This window comes from Fistularia commersonii, chromosome 33 (genome assembly GCF_037954325.1).
Source record: "Fistularia commersonii isolate RoL2024-O1a breed Wild chromosome 33, RoL_Fcom_v1.0, whole genome shotgun sequence".
In the NCBI taxonomy this organism is placed as follows: domain Eukaryota; kingdom Metazoa; phylum Chordata; class Actinopteri; order Syngnathiformes; family Fistulariidae; genus Fistularia; species Fistularia commersonii.
In genome coordinates this window covers 10,871,137-10,878,544 of record NC_141316.1, presented here as the reverse complement: position 1 = coordinate 10,878,544, position 7,408 = coordinate 10,871,137, and positions in this window count along the sequence as shown.

Here is a 7,408-nt window from a genome sequence, read left to right as displayed (position 1 = left end):
CAGCAGTAGCAGCAGTAGCGTCAGTAGCATCAGGAGCAGCAGTAGCAGCAGTAGCATCAGTTGCAGCAGTAGCATCAGTTGCAGCAGTAGCATCAGTAGCAGCAGTAGCAGCAGTAGCAGCAGTAGCATCAGTAGCAGCAGTAGCATCAGTAGCATCAGTAGCAGCAGTAGCAGCAGTAGCGTCAGTAGCATCAGTAGCATCAGTAGCATCAGTAGCAGCAGTAGCATCAGTAGCAGCAGTAGCATCAGTTGCAGCAGTAGCATCAGTAGCATCAGTAGCAGCAGTAGCAGCAGTAGCGTCAGTAGCATCAGTAGCATCAGTAGCAGCAGTAGCATCAGTAGCATCAGTCCACCTCCCGCCTGGACCTCAGGGTCTGCCAGCTGCTGCTGAGGACCAGAAAGCTCATGTCAGATACAGGCAGGAGGACACATTACTTTGACACTCCAACGGTCAGAATCCAAAGCGAAGAGCAAAGGTTTTTTTTTTTTAACCTCCGACGTTGGGACGCGCTCTCTGTGTTTATACAGAAGAAATAGATCAAATACTGTGATGGTTTAGCCTGAGTGTCTTCCAGCTCTGTTTAGTCATTTTCACATGGTGACTATTACTGTTTTTTCCACTAGTTTTACCATTCTTACTAGTGTCGCTATTGATAATAACATCAACAACGATGACGACGACGACGATGATGATGACATGTGTAGGAGCCAAAATGTATGTTTTGTTTTTGGGTGTGATTTATTTGTTTTTGTCCTCTGGGTAGTGCATGTTATTTGCCATATATTTGTTATTTTAACAGGTACATGGCTGGGAACTGTATGTTGTTGGTCAGGGCTCCTACCTGGAAGGGCAAAGGGTTTTGACCGCCAAAGCAGGACGTTAAACGCAGGACGCTAAAGGCTAAAAGCCAAGCGCTATGCTAGCTCACTTCGGTTGGACTTCGCTTGTGGACACCTTGCCCAGCATGATGTAATGGATTCGGTTGGAATAAATGGATCATCCTTGATTCAACAAGCAGACCGTTCACAGGCGTTATACTTTATACCACAGCAAGTCGATAGAGTAGCATAGCAAGTAACTTTTGGTAACATCTAGCATGTCAGCTTAGCAACCAGTGGTTGTCAGGGACCCCTCAGTAGTTCAGTGTTAGAACAGAACTCCTATAATAACGTTTCCTGTTACAGATATTACTGTTATGGTATCTATATTGATCTTGTTGCCGCGTAAAATTAGTAATAATAACAATAATGATAATAATAATAATAATAATAATATTGAGATCAGATCAGAGGGATCCTGTGATGTGAAGAGATTCACATTGAAAAAAGGTTTGATTTAAGCTCAGTCAGAATTTATGCGGATGTAACGGGGAAATGTGTGACTGGCGGCGCGCCATTGCAGCGCTCGGCGTTTATGGCTGCGTCCTGTGGATACAGAGGGAGGGAGGACATCAAAACACCCACGTCTTATTTGAAGAGTACTCAATGCTCATTAAAAAATAAACCAAAAAATAAAAACGTCGGCGTCACTGAGACGGCGGCTCGTCTCTCTCTTCATTAGAGTGCCGACAGCGCCGGTCGGAGCTTCACGACGAGCTACAATCAACCGGAGCTTCTGTTAGCGGAGCTCCAGGGAGCGCAGCGCTAACACGTCACCGTCCACCGTCCCGTCACTTCCCCTCCTGCTGCAGCCACAGGGTCGCCGGCCTCGCGGTCCGACAGGAAGCCGCTCCGCTCAAGGGCTCCGTCGTCACCGCGCCAGAGCGGGTGGCTTAGCATCGATTGCGCCGGCCTCTCGCGGCCCGAGTCCGGAGAGGCCCGAGCCGGTGTTTCAATGGGTGGAGATGATTAACCAATGCTGCACTCGGAGGCGTTCACTCAGCGGATCGGCCGTGGCGCCGTCTTGGGGTCGTTCTCCCGGAGACGCGCTGTTTCTCCAGGATTGTGGCTCCTGTTTCCTGCTTAGCCTCCAGCCTCCGGACGCTGCACGCTTCACGCATCATCGGGAGCTTCTGGTCTTTCCGGCTCCTGCTCACTGGCAGGTGGAGCTGTTTATCGCTCCGATCTTGTTCTCGCCACTCAGCTGGCTTTTCAGGACCTTCCTCGCCCTCTGGAGGGGTTTGCCCGTGGCTGTCCTCCTCACGGTTGCCCGGGATCCCCGGATATTTGTCCTGAACATCTGCTGCGTTCCATCGGAGAGCCGAGCCTCATTAGCGTCGATGGTCACCACATGGATCCTCTTGTCCAGTCTGAACGAGATCTTGAGGATGTTGACCGATGTCCTCCTTTGGAACGGGTCTCCAAAGCCGCTCCCGATGATGATCCGGCCGAGGGGGTTGTGAACCACGACTTTGAGGCGGCCTACGGAGGCCCGTCGACTTCTTGACCGAAGCTCTCAGCGTCCTGTTGATGTTCTACAACTCTCTGAAGTCCAGTATCCATGGAGGGCATGGAGTCCACAGGTTGGTGCTGATGCCTTCATGGAGGTGTCGGCGGGCTCGTGGTCGTGTGTCGGCGCCGCCCGGCAGCAGGAGGCCGCTCTGTCAGGCAGAAGAACGAGTAATGGCCGGACATGCGGATGACTCCTCGGCAGCCCTTTGACGGCCAGGAACGGTGCAGCCGGAGGATCTGCACGGACTCACTCAGCTTGCCAACCCCCGCCTTCGACGCAATTAATCGGAAGCGCGCTTTTTTTAATTAAGGCCATGTGGCGTTCTCGAAGATGTGCATTGTCATGAAAATCCCTTTATAGGCCGCCGTTATCTCAGATCACCAGACATCTTCTTGTCTGTCTGGTGGATGTTCAAGTGCTACTCCGGTCCTGCGGACGGAGTAACGTCTTGGAAACTGCTGTTTTTATTCTCCTACGAGGAAGCGGTAAAAATTGAAGCTCATCTGTCGCCCGCTCGCTCACGACGCTTCTGTAGATTCTGTCTCCGGTTGCCCCTTGGCTAACATTAGCTTGTTAGCAAGAAGCGTGAACAGATTTTACTCTGATGGAATTAAATTTGCCCGGAAGTTGAAAGAGAGCTTTTTAAACCACAGCGTTTCTGAAATTCCAGGGGAACAAAGTAAAAAAAAGCTCTTGATCCAGAGGGAACGCTCAGAACCTTTGGTGAAGGTGGTGGCCGCCGCGAGGGCTCGCAGGTTCGGTTTGTCTTTCATCAGCAGAACGTCTTATTTCACATTGCGGTTGGTTTGTTTAGCGGCGGCGGGCAGTCGACGAGGGGAAGGGCAGCTCTGGAAGTCAAACGGCGGCGTGTCGGGTGAAACGGATGGACGTGACTTCCACGACTTTTTCCCCGACTCGGACGTTTTCGGCATCCTCCGAAGGACGATGCATTATTCATCGTCAAATACGGATTTTGAACGGGCAGGTTATTAGATCCGCGGCATTCCAGCCAATGATCTTGCGCATCTGAGATGACATCATCTCGGTGAGCCTTCCTCCAACCTGCGATGCCTTCACAACGCACGCGCTCCTAATCGTTTCTTAATCCCGTTTTCCCAATTAAGGTTTTTAATTACTTCCTGTGACCTTACAATTGTTGCTACTATTTCACAGTTTGGCACTTAAATTAAGAGTAACTTTTCATTATGTCCTTGTGTTTGAACCGCCGTTAAAAGATTTAATTAAGTTGACCCGAGCGTGTACAGATATCGTCATCTGAGCGTCGCATTGATGTTGATTCATTAACCGCACACTCTGTCTCTCGCACGTTGTCATCTTCTTGTCCCGCAGCCATCGCTCAGAAGAACATACGAACACAGGGAACCAAGATTGATGATTGAAGGCCACCCTCCCGTTCGCACCTTTCCTTCCGGTCCGGACTCCGAGTCCAAGATCTACCTGGATTCTGCGGTCAGTGTCAAATCTTTTTCTGCCAAAAGAACTTTCTCCCCTCGAAGATGTTTCACATCTCGTCCGAGAAGCTTCTGAAGGCCAGATGTGATGATAATGGGCTGAAGCCCGGACCACCCAGAACCTTCACTGACAGTATGGCGTGATGGTTTGCTGGCCCTGGAGAAACTCAGGGAGGAGAGAACCTGAGAAAAAGGCCAGGAGCTGAGGGCTCCGGGAGGACGGGACGACCGGGACGATCCTCATCTCACGCAACGCGTCCGTCTTCTAACGTGCCAACCACACCTCAGAGTTCAACCAAACCCGGGTGGAGAAGGACAAGCATGTCGAGAGGTTTCCTCAGGACCCGACGGAGATCCGTCTTTGAGATGGACGATAGATGCGGAGAAGATGAAGCGGTGTCCGGTGGGAAAGTCTAAATCCCGGGCGTCCGGCTGCGGGCCGCCGGGGATCCAACAGGCGACCGTCCCGATAAATAATGGTTTTGCCACCGGCACGGAGTCGACCGCGGTTCAGAATTATTAGCAGGCTCATCACACTATCGATTTGCGTACCGGTGCGTGATGAGAGGACGGGGAAGACGCTGATGCAAGAGGGGGAAATATGACCGTGGCCTGCAGGCTAAACATGTCACGGCGGAGGTTTATCTGTGATGATCATTTCTGCGAGTGGACTCTTTGCACTTTCCACGTTCAAATGGACCGCTGGATCTCTTTGGCGGAAAAACTGCCCGATAAAAAACCAACAAAAAAGCAGAGTCGAGCTGCCCTTTGCTGAGGCGAGCGAAGAAACGAGCGTAGAAACCAGCGTAGAAACGAGCGTAGAAACCAGCGTAGAAACGAGCATAGAAACGAGCATAGAAACGAGCATAGAAACGAGCATAGAAACGAGCATAGAAACGAGCATAGAAACGAGCATACCGCCGGGGCTGATGTCCATCGGCAAACATTCGGCCGACGCATCCCCGTTTTCCAGGTGGCGCTTTCACGGCGTCGCTCAAGCTGGTGTGATGTTCACGGCCGCCACGCTCCTCCCCTCCCCTCGAACCGAAGCCCATCGGCCCCCATCGGACCTTCTCCTCCAAGACCCCTCCTGGTCCCCTTTGCCCCTCTTTCAGGGAGGGGTTGTTGTCGGAGCAGAGACGAGGGCCGGGATCGAGGATTCGAACGCAAGACGCCTTGCGACAAAGACGCCGAGCAGTTGAAGCTGAGGTCCGACGGCGCTCAGAACTTGGCGTGGCCGCATATTCATTAAATCTTGGGAGGTAAAGTTTGGGTTCATCCGAAAAGCTCCCGTGATTTATTACCAATGCAGCTTTAATTCTATTATTCTCAAAAGGTATTTATTAAGTCCCTTTTTTATGCAAACGGCATTCATTTGCTTTCCAGGCTGCCCGCCTTTTGTGTTATTTCCACCCGCGCTGCAGCTCCTATTAATCTTTTCTTTTCTGCTTTCCTGAATGAATACCCGGGTAAAGCCTGGATTCTGCTTTTGTACATCTGGACCTGCAGGGAGAGTCCGGCCGACGGGACCGACGGGACCGACGGGACCGACGGGACCGACGGCGTGAGGATGGCGGAGCCGGACGCCGTCGATGGCGGGCGGGTTCGGATCAGGAAACCCGGCCTCGTCGGCCGATCGGAGCGGACAGAAGCTGCGGGAGCTGAGCTCCGACCCAAACCTCTGCATCGCTGACCCGTCTGTACTGCCCTGACGTAGAGAAACACATATACGTGTGTGTGTGTGCGTGTGTGTGTGTGTGTGTGTGTGTAGGTAAACACTTTCAATGCTGGATGTGAAGTTAATGTAGCCCACAGAGACTGGTATTCTACACTTGTGCGGAAAAAAAGGCATATACACATAAAAGGAAGAAACCAAATAAATAGAATAGTGGGTTTTCTTTCATCAGGAAGAAAAAGGAATGAGCTCTCAGCTGCTTCGCTCGGCGGCTCCTCGCCTGACGTCACGCTCGCTATATCAAAGAGAAAGAGGGAAAAAAGCAATCCGGAGCCCGGCTCCTTCAGAAAGACACGGTGAAATTGAAAATAGATAAATAAATAAATGAATAAAATAAAATCAATAATTCAATACGTTTCCCACGGCAAGAGAATAATAATCACACAGTATTAATAATGGAGAGCTTCCATAGAGCGTTCGAGTGGCCGAGAGACGCCGGAGAGACGCCGGAGAGACGCCGGAGAGACGCCGGAGAGACGCCGGCCTCAGGGGAGGCCAAACACTCTGACCTGCAAGACTGGAGGCGGGGAAACACCTTCAGTCACCGCTACTTACTAATACTAACACTTGACTGATACTACCACTTACTAATACCGCTACTACTACTTACTAATACCGCTACTACTACTTACTAATGCTGCTACTACCACTTACTAATACCGCTACTACTGCTTACTAATGCTGCTACTACCGCTTACTAATACCGCTACTACTACTTACTAATACCGCTACTACTACTTACCAATACTACTACTTACTAATACTACTACTACCACTTAACTAATACTACTACTTACTAATACCGCTACTACTACTTGCTAATACCGCTACTACTACTTACTACTACTGCTACTACTACTTACTAATACTGCTACTACCACTTACTAATACTGCTAATTACTATTACTACTACTACTTACTAATACTGCTACTTAGTACTACTGCTACTACCACTTACTAATACTGTTACTTAGTACTACTGCTACTACTACTTACTAATATTGCTACTTACTAATACTGCTACTACTACTTACTAATACTGCCACTACTACTTACTAATACTGCTACTTACTATTACTACTACTACTACTACTTACTAATACTGCTACTTACTAATACTACTACTACTACTACTCACTAATACTGCTACTTAGTACTACTGCTACTACTATTACTTACTAATACTGCTACTTACTAATACTGCTACTACTACTTACTAATACTGCTACTTACTAGTACTACTACTACTACTTACTAATACTGCTACTTACTTATACAGCTACTTACAAATACTACTACTACTACTTACTAATACTGCTACTACTACTTACTACTTCTGCTATGACTACTCACTACTACTGCTACTACCACTTACTACTACTGCTACTACTACTTACTAATACTGCTACTTACTACTACTGCTACTACTACTTACTACTACTGCTACTTACTACTACTGCTACTACTACTTACTACTACTGCTACTTACTACTACTGCTACTACTACTTACTACTACTGCTACTTACTACTACTGCTACTACTACTTACTACTACTGCTACTTACTACTACTGCTTCTTCTACTTACTAATATTGGTACTTACTAGAACTGCTATTACTACTTACTAATACTGCTACTACTTCTTACTAATACTGCTACTACTACTTACAGCTACTGAGATTACTACTTACCGCTTCTGCTACTACTTCTTACAGCTACTGCTATTACTACTTACCACTTCTGTTATTACTATTTACTGCCTCTGCTATTACTACTTACCGCTACTGTTACTACCACTTACAGTTACTA